This window comes from Capra hircus, chromosome 14 (assembly GCF_001704415.2).
Source record: "Capra hircus breed San Clemente chromosome 14, ASM170441v1, whole genome shotgun sequence".
In the NCBI taxonomy this organism is placed as follows: domain Eukaryota; kingdom Metazoa; phylum Chordata; class Mammalia; order Artiodactyla; family Bovidae; genus Capra; species Capra hircus.
The window spans coordinates 58898963-58917561 of record NC_030821.1 but is presented as its reverse complement, the minus strand read 5'-3'; the positions used below and the strand labels follow the sequence as shown (position 1 = coordinate 58917561).

Sequence of the window (18599 nt, the reverse complement as noted above, 5' to 3'; positions counted from 1 at the left end):
TTGTGGGTGGAGACATTATCAAAAAATTGATCTCACAGAGCATTTAAGATCTGTGCATTTTACTCTATAGCTTTTGGCGGGGGCGGGGGGGGGGTGAATAATTAAAATTTATTTTTCTTCTTTTTTTTTTATTGTATACCTAACACAACATTTACTGTCTTAACCATTTTAATTTTTTTTTAGTTAAAAAATTTCTGGCCACAACAGCTTGGCTTGCAGGGTCTTAGTTCCCTGACCAGGGATGGAACCTGCTCCCTTGGCAGTAAAAGCACAGAGTCCTAACTGCTGAACCACCAGAGAAGTCCCTCTTAACCACGGTTAAGTATCCTGTGACATTAAAAACATTCACACTGTCCTGCAACCCTCACCACCGTTCGTCTCCAGGAGACTCTATATTTTGCCTCAGTAAGAAAAGCACACTAAAAACGCTGTCATGTGGTGAGGTCAGTTCAGCTGTAACTGAGGTGTTGGCCTCAAATGTCTGGACACACAGGACCATCTGCTTCCTGCTGCAGCTCCCAAGAGCGGTGGACACTGCTCTGCTGGACACCTGTGCCCTCCACATCAGCACAGACTTGCTTGCTTCTCCACTGACCGAGAGCTCCTGAGGGTCGAGATAGTCCTGCTCATCACCCTCCGCCGTCATCCGCGTGAGAAAGGCTCCCGTGAACGTGTGCTGAACGCCTAGTGATCCTCGTGTCAGCACGCACCCTGGTACCTTTCCAAGGCTTTCTCAAAGAAAACAGTGCTACATCTGTTAAGTGGCTCAAGAAACCACGTGCGATTTAGAGTCTTGAACTGGGGAGCCTTTTGCACGGTTTCCTGGAACCACTGCTTCTGGTTAGCGTGTGCGTTCATGTCTCTTGTTCCTTCTTGCTGAAGTCAACTCTCAGGCTCTCCCACCCGACATGGGCCTTCAGCACTTCCCTTCCTCCTTGTCCTGTGGTTTCCTGGCCCGCCTTCAGGTTGCCTATCTACCCAGCCCAAAGGGCCTGGACAACTGCAAATAAGCCATTCCTCCAGCAGCTCAGAAAAGTGCAAACTAAGACCTCATGTTTTTCTTCTTCAGAAACTCCAACAATTGCCAGGAATCAGAAGGATTGTAAAATAAGGGGAGGGGTCTTTGCATGCTGCAGTGGGAGGACCTGGCTGCCGCCTTGCTTCTCAGCTGAGTCACAGATGGTCCCCTGCAGGCCCTTCTTCCTCTCCGGAATCCCAAAGCCAGAAATAGAGTGTGTGATAAGGGCTTCCATTCCCGGACAGCTGAACAGTTTGTACCATTTCAAAACTGCATAATCCTGTTCAGATGCAGTTTTCAATATGTGTTCAGCATTTCCGTCCATGGTCTCAATTGCATGCATTTTCTTCACCAGAAAATGCAACCAGCTTACCTTGAAAAGAGTGTTTTGCTTAAGGCTGAAGAGTTCCTGCATTCAACCTACCTTGTAATTTTCATCGTGTCTTTTCCTAGCATTCATATCAACTCCTTGGACTTTTAGCTTCCTACTACATTTTAAAAATTATCACTTTAAAATACAATGAAATGCTCGAATAACACACTGTCCCATCTATCACCTGTTGGGGCTGGGACGGAGCTCCTGGTGACTCTGAACTTGGAGGGCAGGCGGTAGCACCATGCAACAGGCAGGAACGTGCATTCACTGTTTGAGAGGGAAAAGTCTGAGTTTGGGGCAGAAAAGGTTGTTTGGGGATGTCAACATATTATTATGAAAGTTGGACCTGCTGCTGTGAAGACTGCTTACAATGTAAGGAAATCTCGTTTTACAGACAGGAAACTCATTCATTCATTCATCAGCAATATGTCTTAGTGCCTAGTTTAGTTGCCGAGTTGTGTCTGACTCTTTGTGACCCCATGGACTGTAGCCCGCCATTCTCCTTTGCCCATGGTATTTCCCAGGCAAGAATACTGGAGTGGGTTGCCATTTCCTACTGCAGGGGATCTTCCGAACCCAGGGATTGAACCAAATTCTCTCGTCTTTTGCATTGGCGGGCAGGTTCTTTACCACAAGTACTATCTGGGAAGCCCTAGAGAGAGTTGCCAGATTTAACAAATACGAATAGAGAATGCCCAGGTTACACTTGAATTTCAGGCATGTAATGAATTTTTAGTATATCTCATGCAATGTTCGGGACACACTTATACTAAACAATGATTGTTTCGTGAAATGCCAGTGTTGATGGGTATCCTGCGTTTTCTCTGGCAGTGGGAGGCTGTGGGGCTGGAGCCAGGAGGTCAGACTGAGAATGGGCAGTGGATGTCCATGGGGAGGCCTTACTGATGAGCTGGATCTGGGGAGTGAGACAGAGGAGCTACAAGATGACTTCTGGGCCTCCAACCTCAGCACCTGGGAGGCCCTAACCTGGGCTGGAGAAGATGGGGCTGGAAGTGTGTTGTGATGCTGACGAGCCTTGTTTAAGGGGGTGTAAACAGGAAGACATGGACATTTCATGAACTGTCCCCCGCTTCTCTGTATAGGCCCACCCCTCCAACTGTCTCCCCTTCCTCCTCCCCCGACCCATCTTGTGTTCTCTGCTCCAAAGGAATAGAGAAAAGCAGTCCAGGACACAGGTGACTGGGACAAGCTATTTTCTAAATAAACATTTAGATCCCCTAGAGAAGGGAATGGCAACCCACTCCAGTATTCTTGCCTGGAGAATCCAAAGGACGGAGGAGCCTGGTGGGCTATAGTCCTTGGGGTCATAAAGAGTCAGACATGCCTGAGCAACTAATACTTGCACACTTTCAAGCTGCTACTAAGGGAAATGGTGGGAAAACAGAAATGTGCGTCCTGGGAACTGGGCTACAGAATATTTCTATTAATAGCTCCTTGTGTAACATTTCTGTGCGCCTCTTTTGCAATGTGTCTTTAAGGATCCATCGATAGGCATAATGAAACAGGACAAACAGGACAGCGTTTGCAATGAAGTGGTTATGTGGACAATCGAGGACAGGCAAAATAAACTGGGTGCAGAAGTGTCCTAGTCACAGCTTTTATAAAATCCAACATTACAATTATGCCAAACATTACAACTGTAATATCTAACATTACAATTGGGCTTCCCAGGTGGCTCAGTGGTAAAGAATCCACCTGTCAATGCAGGAGACGTGGGTTTGATTCCTGGGTTGGGAGGGTCCCTTGGAGGAAGAAATGTCAATCTACTCCAGCATTCTTGCCGGGACAGTGGAGCCTGGTGGGCTACAGTCCATGGGGTCACAAGAGTCAGACTCGACTTGGCAACCAAACAAACATTACAACTAACTGCATGGCTACACTGAAGTATTTTCTGAAATTTTAGCCCAAATAAGAATTTTAGCCTTCTCATTTCTATTTTTATGAAGAAAAAACAAGTGTGTATAAGCACAGTTGTGACATTGCGTTTCCTGATTGAAAAGATACATCTTTTTTTTTTTAATTGGACTACAAATATTAAGATTTATTTTAAAATGGTCCTTGTAAAAAGTTCATTCTCCTTGACTTTATTTTTCTGTAGGGTGAAGCCACTTGATTAAATAAATATTTTGATTACAGAGGGTTTGGATGTAAAATGGCCCCAGAGAATGTTTTGGAAAAGTGAAAACTGGACATATGCCACGACTCTGTCTTTTTCTCCACCCCTTCTACTTAAATCTTTTAGTAAAACAATTTTACCAGAAATTCCGTATGGCCAGTCAATAAGGCTTATTGCTGTTCTATTTCCAAAGTTGCTCGGCTTCCACTGGGGGACAGAATGTCCCCTAAGTCAAACCTGGAGAATCACATGTAATGTTTGTTATGAATGCTCACTTGCTTCACATAGATTTGAATTCAGTGGTCTGCCTAGGGCAGGGTCCAAGAATTTGTATTTTTAACAAATACGCCAGCCATTTTCGTGGGCTGGCAAATCTGGAAAACACTGGCTTGAGTGAAATAATTAGTCATTGAGGACTTCCTGGTGGCTCAGTGGTTAAGAATCCACCTGTCAATGCAGGAGACAAGAGTTCCATCCTTGGTCCGGGAAGATCCCACATGCTTCTGGCTAACCTAACCCAAGCACAACTAACTACTGAGCCCACACCTAGAGCCTGTGCTCCTCAACAAGGAAAGCCACCACGATGAGAAGCCCAGGCACCGTTACAAAGAGTTGCCCCTGCTGGCCGCAACTAGAGAAAGCCCTCACGCAGCAGCAGAGACCCAGCACAGTTAATAAATAAATAAATAATTTTAAAAATAAAATACAATCGTTGAATTCCAACTGTCTTGAAGATGTGAGTGAAAGAGCCTTTTGAGAGATTGGAGGAGAAATAATGGCACATAAGTGGTCTCATTAGTTACACAGTTCATCAGAGTTTGTTGAATGTCTTCCAATGGGCTTGAAAGCATCCTGGGCACTGACGGTGCTGTGTGGACAAGACATGAGCCAGGAGGGACGGTCAGTTCTGCCCGGTAGCTCCGGACAGCTTTGCACGCAGGACGAGGCATTTGAAATGGTTCATTTGAAACCAGAAGGAGGAGGTTGCTTATGGGCTGGTGGGGTGGATGGGGGGAGGGTTGTTATTCCAGGAAGGAGCAGGTGTGATGGTTAGAGGAGAATGGGGCCCTCAGGTGTGGGGTTCCCATGGAGCTGGTCCTTAGGGTGGGTGGGGTGAGGTGAGCAGCTTGTGGAACCAGGAATGTAGGCTGCTGTGAAGGAAGAGTCTTGCCAAGCTTTGTCGTGTGAGGAACGAGGAAACGGCAGAGAGCTGCAGTTGTCTTTGGAAAGAGAACTGGAAGAGCACCGTGCATCATGGCGGATGGGCTGCGGGTTGGGGTGGAGGGGAAACGAGAGGGCTGAAAGCCAGGGTGGAGAGTTTCAAACTCAGCTCTGGTGGGAGTGTGAGGCACAGAGAGCACAGTGAGCCCCTGGGAGGCCAGCCCTCTGCTCCCTAGAAGCGTCTGAAATATTAACATGAAACCTGCTGGGATGACCCCATACCTCAGGGAGCGAATATTCCCTTCAAGTCAGAGTAGAGAAGAAAAAGCCAGAATGTTCCAGTCTCCACGTGTGAGAGGCTTTGGTCCCTTGGGTCTCAGGGCGGTAGGGGCCCTGCAGGTGGGTTGGCACAACCAGCAGCCTTGATTTGGGCGCTGCTTGGACCAGCTGAGGCGTCCAGGCACCAGCCCAAGCCCTGGGGTGTCTTCCAGATTCTGCAGGGAGCCCACACATCTGCGTCTCCGTGTGAGCTGTGTTCCTCGTCCCTCCGCTGCACCCGCCCCACTCTCCCTTCCAGACGTGAGAAAACACCATCTCAGAACAAAAGCCAGTAGATTCACCTACTTGGTGAAGGGAGAAAGACCAAGGAAAATGCTAGGGTTTTTTTTTTCACTCCCCGACCTTGTTCATTGTGTTTGTAACGTGGGAACCCAGTTTGAAAGAAAGGTGGAGGAGGTGAGCAATGACAGTGGGTTGGTGTCGGGGGGTCCTGGGCTGCCAGCCTAGGGAGGGGCTTCAACCCTCTGCTGCCCGAGGTTTCCCCTGCTTGGAATTAGGAGAAGTGAATGACATCCACGTAGATGGGGAGTTCAGATGGGTGTGTGTGTGCGCTCAGTCAGTAAGTTGTGCCCTACTCTTTGCACCTCCATGGACTATAGCCCCCCTGCCAGGCTCCTCTGTCCATGGGATTTCCCAGGCAAGAATACTGGAGTGGGTTTCCATTCCCTTCTCCAGAGGATTTTCCCCACCCAGGGATTGAGCCTGTGTCTCCTGCACTGGCAGGTGGATTCTTTACCACTCTGCCACCTGGGAAGCCAGATGGGTTTGTTAATTAAATGTAAAAGATCCATTTTGTAATAACACACATTAACGCGGGGTTGATGACTGAGGCTGTGCTTCATCTTGACGCCTCATCTGTTATCTGCTCTTCCTTTTGAAAGTTGTCTTCTCATTTCAGTTTCCATTGCACTGCATTGCAGTGGTCCAAGATCTCTAAATTCTCTGAATTTTAGAACTGGTTGCTGCCTGCTTTCCACTGCAGCCCTTACTGTCCTTTGCCCCATCTTCCACGATTTTGTTTTGCAGTTCTGGACATAGGCTAGGTAGAAACGCCAACCCCCTACCCTCTACCCCCAGAGAAACAGCCCCTCTCGGGGTGGAACCAGCAGTCTGGGTCTGAGAGAACCTCCAGCGATCCTTAACACCTGTGGTAAGGTCCAGAACCACTGATTGACTAGCGCAGCCTCCCTGTTTTACTGACAAGACAGTGATGCCCCAGTTCCAGCTGGGAAGTGGTGTTTGTAACCCATTTCCCAGGAGATGCTGAAGTTGCTGGTCTAGATGACTTAAGTCTCCCCAGCTCAGAAATGTTGACTCTGTTGTCTGTAAAGTGTCGGGGGTTAGGGGGTGGGGGGATTTGTTACGTTTCTTAAGTAGATGTTTCTATCTGCCAGTTTCTGCCCTCAGAGGTGTATTCTGTAATCACTCCTTCCTTCTCCTGCCCTCTGCCAAGCTCACCCCTTGTGGTCCTGTTTCCCTTTTCCAACAGCTCACCCCACCTGCTAAGAAACCCTCTACCTGTCAGCATCCAAGGGCCAGTCTTACCCATGCACAGAGGGCAGCCGTTCTGGGCGGGTGATTGGGCACAGTGGTCCTCAGTTGCACTGCATGCTCCCAGGTGTGGACTCTCGGGGTTTTGGGGGCAAGTGGTGCTGACCTGAGAGCAAGCAAGTCAACTAGGGCTCCAAGGCTTACTATCTCTGTCACCTTGGAGGAGTTACTTTACCTGCCAAAGCCTCAAATTTCTCATCTGTTAAAGTATCGAATGAAACAATCCATGTAAAGAACTTGACACAGTACCAAGTACACAGTAAGAGTTCCATAGATATTAGCTTTGAAACCAGTAAATTGGAACTGATGAGGTTGTGTTTCCCATGGTATGCTGTTTTCTCATTTAAAAATAGTGCTTTTCACTCTACTCAGGGTTGTGTGGCAGCCTGGATGAGACAGGGGTTCAGTGAGTTCAGATGGTTCAGGGAAGAATGTGAAAGTCACTCAGTCATGTCCGACTCTTTGCAACCCATGGACTATACAGTCCATGGAATTCTCAGGCCAGAATACTGGAGTTGGTAGCCTTTCCCTTCTCTAGGGGATCTTCCCAACTCAGGAATCGAATCCAGGTCTCCCACACTGTGGGCCACCAGGGAAGTGCAGGGAAGAATGGACACAGGTATATATATGACTATGTCCCTTCACTGTTCACCTGAAACTATCACAACACTATTAATCAGCTATTTGTTCTTTAGTCGCTAAGTTGTGTCCGACTCTTTGTGACCCCATGGACTGTAGCACACCAGGCTTCCCTCTCCTTCACTACCTCCCAGAGTTTGCTCAAACTCACGTCCATTGAATCAGTAGTGCCATCCAACCATCTCGTCCTCTGTAGTCCCCTTCTCCTCCTGCCTTCAATCTTTCCTAGCATTTGGGTCTTTTCCGGTGAGTCAGCTCTTCACATCAGATGGCCAAAGTATTGGAGCTTTAGCTTCAGCATCAGTCCTGCCAATGAATATTCAGGGCTATACTCCAATATAAAACAAAAAGTTAAAAAATAAAAACAGTACTTTTCAGGCTAAATTTTGTGCTTCTCCTGGACTTTGTCAGATTACTAGGGGTGATTTTGAAAGGTTTATGCCTTATTTCCAGACCTGACGCCACTCTGGGAGGGTGTGTGTGCAAGGTACAGATCCCAGAGCAGTGGAGATGGTTCCATTGGAACAGGGGTTCTAGGTGGGTGTCCTACCTTTGATGCTGACTTCTGACTCCTTCAGATGTGAAGGAAGGTGTAAACCCCTCATCATGTCCTGCATGTCACGATGCCCCACCCCTGAGGGACAAGCACACACTGACCTAGAGATGTGGGGATGGCAACACTGTGTGTGTGTGTATGTGTGTGCGCGTGCCATGCTTAGTCACTCAGTTATGTCTGACTCTTTGTGACTCCATGGACTGTAGCCCCCCAGGATCCTCTGTCCATGGGGATTCTCCCCAACCCAGGGATCCAACTTAGGTTTCGTGCATTGCAGACAGATTCTTTACTGTCTGAGCCCCCAAGGGAAGTCCGTGTGTGTGTGTGTGTGTGTGTGTATACAGACAGAAAAACAAAAGACCAGGTTTCTGTTCATTTGGAATGATGACAGGCTTCCCAGATGACTTTCCCAGTGGTAAAGAACCCACCTGTCAATGCAGGAAAACAGGTTTGATCCCTGGGTGGGAAAGATCCCCTGGAGGAGGAAATGACATCCCACTCCAGTATTCTCGATGGGATAATTCCATAGAGAGAGGAGCCTGGCAGGCTACAGTCTGTGGGGTCGCAAAGGGGCAGCCATGCTGAAGTGACTGAGCATGCTGCAATCAGCAAGAGTCATTCTTTTGCAGTTGCTCTTCAAACATTTTTACCACTGGATACGCTAATGGTATTGTGTCAAACTTGTTGAGAAAGTGGAGGAGGGGGAGCTGGTGACATGAACTGAAGAAAGAAGGGAAGAAAAGAGTGCTCCTTGAGGGGAGGCCCATGTCTGAAAGGTGTCTGCAGCTCCTGTGTCTCTTACGGTAGATTCAGCAAGTGACAGTGACCCCAGGTGCATGGCATTTGAGCTGGAAATGGGGACATTTTGTTTGACCCACGAGTACTGTGAATGAGGAGACAGTGGCTGTCTAGACCAGGTAAAAGAAGGAATAGTGCGTCCGGGATCCTCAGTGGTGGTCGCTGTACTCGGTTCCCCCCAGATTCCCTGATTGGAATTTGTCAGCTATGGCTCCACAAATAAGATGAGTCTAAACTAGATAACCTGTGGCATTAGTAGTTCTTTGGGTTCCCATGGAAACCTGCTCTGGCCACAGCGTAAGCAGAAAGGAGGAAATATTGGAAGGAAGCTGAGGTCTTACACAAAACTGCCCTGAGCCAAAGAAAGGGCTGAGTAAGCAAGTCTGCGGTGCTAGGGACAAGGACATCTCGAGACCTCCCGCTTCGGATGCTGGGCAGCCCAGCCCTCTGCCCACTCCGTCTCTGATCCACATATGGGGCTCAGTGGCTCTGTTCCCTTCCGTGGGGTCCTCGCCATGAACATGTTCTCACCCAGACTTTGCTCATCAACCGTCCCCTCCCTCACCTCCTGTTACCCTGCTTTTTCTGCATCACACTCACCAGCACCTAAAACTCTTAGAGTTGGAGACTCCCCTGGCGGTCCAGTAGTTAAGATTCCGCCATCCAATGCAAGGAGTTGAGGTTCCATCCCGGGTGGGATAAGTAAGATACCACATGCCTTGGGGCCAAAAAAAAAAAAACATGAAACAGAAGCAATATTGTAACAAATTCAATAAAGACTTCAAAAATGGTATGCATCTAGAAAATCTTCTTTAAAAAGGAATGATTAAAAAAGTTTTAGAGTTACTTGTTCACCTGTGGAGATTTAAAAATACTGATGCCCAGGCCTGACTCTCAGAGAGCCTGGTCTGGCATGGAACCGGAGCTTGTGTTTTCCCTAAAGCCCCATGGTATTCAATGCCTAGCTCGGGTTAAGAATCAAGGCCTAAGTGGGCCTTACGATAATCACAGAAAATAAATAACAAGAACCTGCTGTACAGCGCAGGGAACTCCACTGTGCGCTCTGTGCTGACAGAGGGAGGATGTGTGCATACGTATGGCTGAGTCACTGCTGTACAACAGAAACTAATGCAACGTTGTCAAGTAACTAAACTCCAATAATAATAATAATAAAGCAATTGTGGCCTGAATAAACACAGTGATAGAGCAAACACAGGATGTACTCCTGTCACCAGCACAGCTGAAAATATGTTTAAAAGAATTGAGCAACACTTACGGGTGATGAGGGGAAGCAGTAGCTAGGGAATTTGGGATGGACATGTACAGACTAGTGTATTTAAAATGGATAACCAACAAGGACCTACCGTACAGCGCAAGGAGCTCTGCTCAGTGTTATGTGACAGCGTGGATGGGAGGGGAGTTTGGGGGAGAGTGGATACATTATATGTATGGCTGAGTCCCTTTGCTGCCCACTTGAGTCTGTGACAGTATTGTTAATCAGCTATACTCCAATACGAAATAAAACGTTTCTTTTAAACAAAAGAATTGAGTGACTCATGTAGAAAGGATTCTTTGGGAAGAGTCAGGCAGTTGTGAGTAAGCACACTTAAGTGATGTGGACAAGAGCCCTCCCAAAGCAGGTGCCCTGGGGGTAGTGGGCAGTGGCCCCATTTCCCAGTAAGTCCACGGAGGATGGGGGAAGTAAATGACTTCCCAAGATCGACCAGCAGCTCAACAGTCATACATTCAGCCACACCTCTCTGATCCTGAGTGACACCCTCTTCTCTGTGGTTTCCTCTTGGGGCCACGTGGGGGCTGTGGCTGAGGCCCCCTACTCCCTTGCCTAGAGGTTAAAACCAGGGGAGCTGATGGCACAAGGAAGGATTGCTGAAGGTTTGGCTGTGTTACTAAGGGAGGGCACATTTTTAGCAAAAAACATAGGCGAGAAGGAGAACCTCAATTACAGCAAGAAAAGCAGAAGTCGCTGGGCGTTCAGGGCTAATGAACGGAAATGTGAGGGATCTAAGTGTGAGAGTCTGAACCTAAAAGCAGTTTGGTTAAAAGCAGAGAAAGAAACAGAGACAGGGAGAAAAGAAAGTTAGGTTTTGTCTCTTTAGGGAATTGAGATGTAATTCAGTGGTTGCACTTTTAGCATTTTGGTGAGAGGGGAAAACAAAAATATGAATGCTCTGTAAATGTTGTACTTTTCATCCAAATAGTGGCATGAAAGAGTCTTCCCTGGGAAGAACAGAAAGCCCCCCTGTGTCGGGATGGTTTGGAAACGGATTGCTTATTACCAGGAGGGATGGACCATGGGACTGCGGGTTCTTACAGAAAAAAAATCTGTAATCCTTTTGGGTTTAACCATTAGGCAAATTGAGCTTCCTGGTTTCAGAAAGAGAAAACAGACCCAAAAGAGAAAAACCCAGGCCCGTGGGAACAAGAAACTTCCTCCTCCTGGGGCTGCTTGAAAGGCCTGCCGTGCCTGTCTGCGTCTCCAGCTCAGTGTGAGGCTGGCTGGAGGGCTTCCCGGAGGTGGATGGGTGATAGGCAGAGAACGGCTGCTTGTAGGAGGAACTCTGGACATGGTAGCTGAGGCTGCAGGCTTGGGCGTTGGGGTCTGAAGCACCAACCTTTTCATTCGATGTAAACCTGGGGAGTGAAGGACCGGGGGACTGAACTGTGTCCCCGCTGTTTGCCCCTTAGTCCTCGGGGTCCTTCAGCCAACCACACCCGGAAGCCAAAAATAGAATTCTTCAGGCTTTTACCCTTTTGGTGACAAATCAGAGGAGAGACCCAAAGCCAGTTGAAAAAGAAAGACCTGTAAGTACAGAGCTCGTTTGTCTGCCAGATGGGTGAGTGGGGGCTGTAAGACAGTGAGAGGCTTGAGCAGTTCAGTGAGGGGAGCCCTGTGTGAGTGGGGAGGGTTCTGTAATCTGGCCCGCTTCCATCTCAGGGAAGAGAACAAAAGTCTGGGATGGGGCTGAGTGTGGGGTGCCTTAGAGGCCTGTCTGCGGTGCTGTGCAAACTGCAACACTTTAGTTGGTGAAACCTACACTTGTAAAGACTCCCTAGTGATTTTTATTTAGCAGTTTTGTTTGTGCCAAAGGTCCCATGAGCCTTTCTTCTCTATAATCTGGCTCTCCCTGTTTGGGGGGATGGGGAGAGAAAATGGGAAATAATGCATTGTTCACTGTTTTGAGGCAGAGGGATTAACATATGCTCTTGTGTTTAATCCTCACAATAACCCTTGAAGGAGTAGTGTTATCTGCGTGGTACAGATGAGTAGGATGAAGTTCAATTAAGTAACTGTCTGGCGTTTGTTTGGCTCTCAAGAAATACAGGAGTCAGGTTGGACCCAAATTTCCTCATCCTAAAGCTCTTGGCACCTTCATCTGGGAGAAATGACTGAGTTGAGATTTCAGCCCAGATTGTTTGAATGGTCACAGACTGAGTGAATAGGTGACTGCCATGGTCCGGATTTGTCTGAAACGAAAATGATTTGGGGAACTAACATTTGTTGATCTATTATAAACCAGATAGATTGTGGCTAATAAAAATAATGGGATCTACCTACAGAATTGCTTCTGACTGCAAACTACTGTATCAGTTCAGTTCAGTCGCTCAGTTGTGTCCAACTCTTTGCGACCCTATGGACTGCAGCACGCCAGGCCTCCCTGTCTATCACAAACTCCCGGAGTTGACTCAAACGTCTATTGAGTTGGTGATGCCATCCAACCATCTCATCCTCTGTCGTCCCCTCCTCCTCCCACCTTCAATCTTTCCCAGCATAGTCCGTGGGATTTCTAAGTTCAACTTCAATTCAACCGAGGTGTTTTGCTGTGTCATGGTGATGAGGTCAGGGGACTGTGTGTGTCTCAATGGTGGAAGCAGGGTGGTGTACAAGGAGGCTGATCAGATAGTACGTCAAGGCTGATCAGATAGTACGTCAAGGAATTTACAGTCTCCACGGAGGAGAGAGACGCACACATTAACAGCAGCTGATGCAGGAGTTACAGACCCACATAAAACAGGACAGTTGGTGGTGTCCTGGGGCTTGTGGCTACATCCCAAATTGATGATGGAGAGAAGTGGTCAGGGAGAGAAGGATGTAGGCAAGACTCGGTCTGAATTAGGCTTTGGAGAATCAGTGGGATGGCCTACATGGGGAGGCAGAATGGCGCTACCCATGTCAATAAATGCAAGTTTCCGTCCTTGTCACACTGAGCGGCAAGACAGACTGGAGCCAGGCTGTGAGGAGCTGTGTGGGGCAGAAAACTTGCAGTTTTCTCCTGTTGACAGTACCAGAGATGTTGCAAGCAGAATTTGAGATGATGGTATAGTAATAATAATGGTGTCTTAACACTTTCTGAGCGTTTATTCTACTGTGTCCTCCGTTCCATGATGAATATGAATGAGCATTTCCAAGTGCCAAGCTCTGTTCTCCAGACTCCAATCCAACGGGGTACAGACCTGACAAAAATCCCTGCTCTCACAGGGCTTGCCATTCATCAAGGAGGGACAAGGCAAATGCTGAAATAGATCCTGTAAGCTAAACTCGTATGGTCATGCCATGGAGAAATGTGAATACAGAGTGCTGGGCAGGGAGTGGGTGAATGAGAGCACATCTCAGTTTTGAAGCTTGCCTCTGAGTAAAGGTAGAATTCATTCATTTAATCAGATGAAGAGCAGAGGGTGGGTCTGATGGATCCTGAATGTAAATGAAAAGATGAGATGATAATTCACAAATTTGAGCCCAGAGTCGGGAAAAGCCTGATGCCACAGAGACTGGCCAGGAGGCAACCACACTACTCAGAACAGTCACATCTAAAGTGGACCTTTTAGTCATTAATATCATGTAAGGTTTAGTAGGGGACATCCCCAGTGACTCAGTGGATAAAGAATCCGCCTGCAGTAAGACCCAGAGGAGAGGCGGTTCAATTTCTGGGTTGGGAAAATTCCCTGGAGAAGGAAATGGCAACCCACTCCAGTATTCTTGCCTGGAGAATCCCATGGACAGAGGCAATGTGGCAGGCACCAAGAGTGGGGTCATAAAGAGTGGGCCACAACTGAGCAACTGAGCAACTGAGCATGCACACAGGGTTTAGTAGAGAAAGACTAATGTAGGGGAAAACCATCAGAATGATGCTATTGGCCTTGTCCGTGCCTTTCCCTAAGCCTAGAAACCCAGCGAGGTTACACAGAAAGTGACAAGGGCCCAATGGAGAATAAAATGGGACTGCAAAGATGACAGAGGTTTTGATCCTGGGTGACGAGGATGGTGGGGAAAACGAGAAATTTGCCCTACGAATAATGGAAATTCAACAGAATAGCCATCATGCTGTTTAACTGATTTAGAATTTTCTGAAAGTGACCAGGGGGCACCCAGCCCAACATCAGTACTCCCTGAGAATCAGTGGTTTCTGCTTAGAGCTCAGTGGGCAGCCTGGAAGGTGATGGGGTGGGTTTCCAGCGGCAGCACCCCAGCCCCCCTCTCCCCACGTGCACCTGCCGGGGCCCCACCCTCCACCCTCTTTCAGCCTGGCTGCTTCAGCTGACAGCACCCACCTGCTGCATCTTCCCCCTCCTGCTGCTGCTCACTGTGTAAAGTTACAGGTTCATAGGTCCCCAACCCCCTTGGTTCACAACCCCCTGAGGGTCTCAGTAAGTCTTTCACAGCAATCCTAGAGCAGGAGCACCAGAGTCCCATTCCCTAGGGAGTCAAACCACTTCATATGCATTCGTTATCACAATTCAGTACCATTTTAAAAAATAAGAATGGTGCCAGCGGTAAAGAACCTGCCTGCCAATGCAGGAGACATAAGAGATGCAGGTTTGATCCCTGGGTCAGAAAGATCCCCTGGAAGAAGGCACGGCAACCCACTCCAGTATTCTTGCCTAGAGAATCCCATGGGCAGAGAAACCTGGCAGGCTACAGTCCATGGGGTCACAAAGAGTCAGTACTGAGTGACTAGGATTTAGCCAATTAACAATGTCATGATGGTTTCAGGTGAGCAGCAAAGGGACTCAGCCATACATATACGTGTATCCAGTCTCCCCAACTCCCCTCCCCATCCAGGCTGCCGCATGACATCGAGCAGAGTTCCTGTACTGTACTGGTCCTGGTTGGTTATCAATTTTAAATAAAAAGATCATACTTCTATGAAAGTAAAGCAGTGTCACTTGTCACAGAGTAATTCTTTGGCGCTTAGGCTACTTGATGGTCCAACTCATCATTCAAGGAGATACTTGTGCATAATTTAAAAACCAAAACAACTGAAACACTTTGAAACTTCAGATGCTCACCTGTCCATCCTAGCATATACCATCCAATTGCTTTACACCAGGCTGGAGTATCTTGAATGTTACCATATAGTTTAGGTATCTGCTACCAACCTAGACAGCATATTAAAAAGCAGAGACATTACTTTGTCAACAAAGGTTCATCTAGTCAAGGCTATGGTTTTTCCAGTGGTCATGTATGGATGTGAGAGTTGGACTCTAAAGAAAGCTGAGCACTGAAGAGCTGATGCTTTTGAACTGTGGTGCTGGAGAAGACTTGAGAGTCCATAAGACTGCAAGGAGATCCAACCAGTCCATCCTAAGGGAGATCAGTCCTGGGTGCTCATTGGAAGGACTGATGTTGAAGCTGAAACTCCAATACTTTGGTCACCTGATGCAAAGAGCTGACTCATTTGAAAAGACCCTGATGCTGGGAAAGATTGAGGTCAGGGGGAGAAGGGGACGACAGAGGATGAGATGGTTGGATGGCATCACCGGCTCAATGGACATGGGTTTGGGTGAACTCTGGGAGTTGGTGATGGACAGGGAGGCCTGGCATGCTGCGGTTCATGGGGTTGCAAAGAGTCGGACACTGAGCAACTGAACTGAACTGAACTGAACCGTCCTATTTTTACTTAATCAACTTACTGAACTATTGGTTGACAGCAGTGGTTCTTCAGTATTGCTAATTTCTGATAAAATCCTGTTCATTATGCAAATATGTATGTGTTACTCAGGGCTGCCTCATCTGATGGTCTCTGTCTTTCTGTTTTTATGTCTAATTTAGTTGTATCTTTCAATGATTGTAGATGGCTACAGGCGTATCATTAGGAATATGACTTTAATAAACATTAGTAAACTTCTACCTTTTATCAGTTATTTTTCCAAGCTAACGTTGTAGAAGTTTGGGGATTCAGTTAAGAGGATTTAGCAAAATTCTGTTGTATTTTACATAACGATGATTAAGGCAGAGCAGCCTGCCCTTGATCATTGCGATCTTCGCAAAGACTGTTGGGTGCTAGGAAGGGACACGCTAGTAGCTGTGGACAACTTTTCTCAGCAGAAATATTTTAAGGTAATACAGTCGTTTCAAAATTGAGGATACATTTTTCTGAAATATCAACTCAGAAGTATGTGGCTCCATGCCCATTCTGTCACAAATTTTAATCTACTAAATTTTTAAAAAATTAATGCTTTAATTTTCAGGGTAGCGTCAGGTTTCCAGAAACATTGAGTGGAAAGTACAGAGGGTTTTCCATGTAGTACTCACTACCTTCTCGGTTTCCCCTAATTATTAACATCTTGCATAGTGTGGTGCATTTATCACAATGGATGAGCCAGTATTAATATTAATACATTGTGATGACTGCAGATCCACTGTTTTCACTGGGCTCACTCTTGGGGCTGTACCTTTTGTGGGTCTGACAAATGTATAATGACATGTGTCTACTATTACGGCGTCGTACAGAATAGCTCAGTACCCACAAAATCCCCTGTGTTCCACCCATTCATTCCTTCCTCTCTCTGAACCACTGGCAACCAGTGACCTTTTAACTGTTTCCTCGTCCACAGTTTTGCCTCTTCCAGAATGTCATCGGAATTATACATTATGTAGTTTTTTCATGCTGGCTATTTTTCACTTAGCAATATGCATCTAAGTATCCTCCATGCCTTTTTATGACTTGATAGCTCATTTCCTTTTGTTGATAATTAATATTTTGTTGTCTGGTTGGACCACAGTGTGTTCCTCCAGTCACCCACTGAAGGATATATTAGTAGTGTCCGAGTTTTGGCAGTTATAAGTAAAGCTGTTATAAACATCCATATGCGTGTTTGTGGTGTGAACTTAAGTTTTCAGTTCATTTGGGTAAATAGTAGAATTACTGAATCAGGTACTAAGAGTATATTTAGTTTTGTAAGAAATGGCCCAGCTGTTTTCTGAAGCAGCTACACCATTTTTTATTCTCCATGATTGAATGAAAGTTCCTCTCCTTCTGCCTTTTGTCCAGACGTGGGTGGTGTCAGTGTTTTGGATGCTTGCCACTCTCGTAGGTGTGTGGTGGCATCTCACTGTTTTAATCCGCATCTCCCTCATGACATGTGATGTGGACCGTCTTTCACAGGCTTAGTGGCCATCTTTCTGCCTTCTTTGGTGAGGTGTTTGTTCGAATCTCATACTCATTTTTTGATTGGGATGTTTGTTTTCATATTATTGATTTTTAAGAATTCTTGTGTATTATTTTAGACACCAATTCTTAATTTGTGTTTTGAAACGATCTCCCAGCTCGTGCTTGTCTTTTAATTTTCTTTTGCAGAGCAGAAGCTTTTAGCTTTAATACAGTCCAACTTTATCATTTTCTTCTATGGTTCATGCTTTTGGTTTTTTATTTAAAAAGTCATTGCCAAACTCAAGGTCACCTGGATTTTCTTCTATGCCATCTTCCAGGGGGTTTATAGTTTTACATTTTATACTTAGTTCTGTTATGCATTTTGAGTTAATTTTTGTATAAGATATGGATCTAGAATAATTTTTCCTTTTGCATTTGGGTGTCCAGTTTTTCCAGCACTACTTATTGAAAAGACTGTCATTTCTCCATGGAGTTGCCTTTGCTCCTTTGTAAAAGACAAATTGACTATTTCTGGACTGTCTATTCTGTTTACTATACTTTTATTTTTTCAATTTTTTATGCTATTCAAAATGGTATTTCCACTATAATCTATACAGTTTATCCATATAGTACTACAGTTTTTAGGCTGCTTGTTGAAGTGTTTACTATACTTTTACAGAATAGGTGTTTGGGTTTTTTGCTGTTGTTATTACGTTCAGTGGAAATAGAATCTATTAGTAGCTACTCTTGGCTTGACTTCTTTGAGCCTTAGTTTCTTCATAAGAGGAAGTGCGTAGAATAGATTGTTCTTGACAGAGAATGAGATGGTGGGATGGCATCACCAACTTGATGGAGATGAGTTTGAGCAAACTCTGGGAGATGATGAAGGACAGGGAAGGCTGGCCTGCTGCAGTCCATGGGGTCGCAAAGAGTTGGACGTGACTGAACAACAACTGTTCTAGTTTTATCTCATGAGACTAGTTTGTATTGTATTTAAGTATGGAGCCAGGGTGGTGATTTTCTTGTAGAAAGTTTCTGGGTTTAGTCCAACAAACACCAGGTCTGTGTGTGTGTTTGTGAGTCTGTATCTGTGTGTGTAAGTAGAGTGGCAGACATCTATTGGACACAGTTTTTGGCTATGAATGTCCTTTACCTTTTATAAAGGAATAGTAGGCCTGCCTTTCTCTGATGAATGACAAAGCATATTTTTCTGTCCCAGTCTTTAACAGAACATATCAATACATAAGCTCATTACCAGTAATTGAAACACCAGATTTCCTGCCATGGGGGGACATTTGGAAATGTCTGGAGACATTTTTGTTGTTCTATCTGGCCATGTGGAGCGGGCGGGGGTGTTACTGGTATCTCGTGGGTAGAAGCCAAAGATGCTGCTAATGACCTTACAATGCTCTGGACAGCCCCTACAACGTATAATTTGTCGGTTCAGAATGTCAGTAGTACTGAGGCTGAGAAAGCCTGTTGCAGAGATGCAGACTTATTTTTATCTGTGGGCATGTTTTCCTCTTGCTTTAGCCTCAAGAAAACCTAAACTTCTGGAGATTTTTTGGTCTGCTCTAACAATTGTGCAGACCACTTAAGATATGACCTTTAGCTTTGAGCTATCTTGGGCTTAG

The 18599-nt window shown here is 46.2% G+C and overlaps 1 protein-coding gene across 4 annotated transcripts in view; it reads left to right on the top strand.

Moving 5' to 3' along the window:
* LYN (LYN proto-oncogene, Src family tyrosine kinase) overlaps positions 1-18599 on the top strand; it is a 106326-nt gene that overhangs the window by 24997 nt on the left and 62730 nt on the right. The window contains exon 1 of one of the 4 annotated variants that reach the window (XM_018058500.1): positions 10992-11398. The exons of 2 other annotated variants lie outside the window; for them this stretch is intronic. The gene's annotated coding sequence lies outside the window, so the exon portion shown is untranslated. Of the gene's footprint in view, positions 1-10991; positions 11399-18599 lie in introns of those variants that run through there. One more of the 4 variants, XM_018058502.1, reaches the window with a different exon arrangement.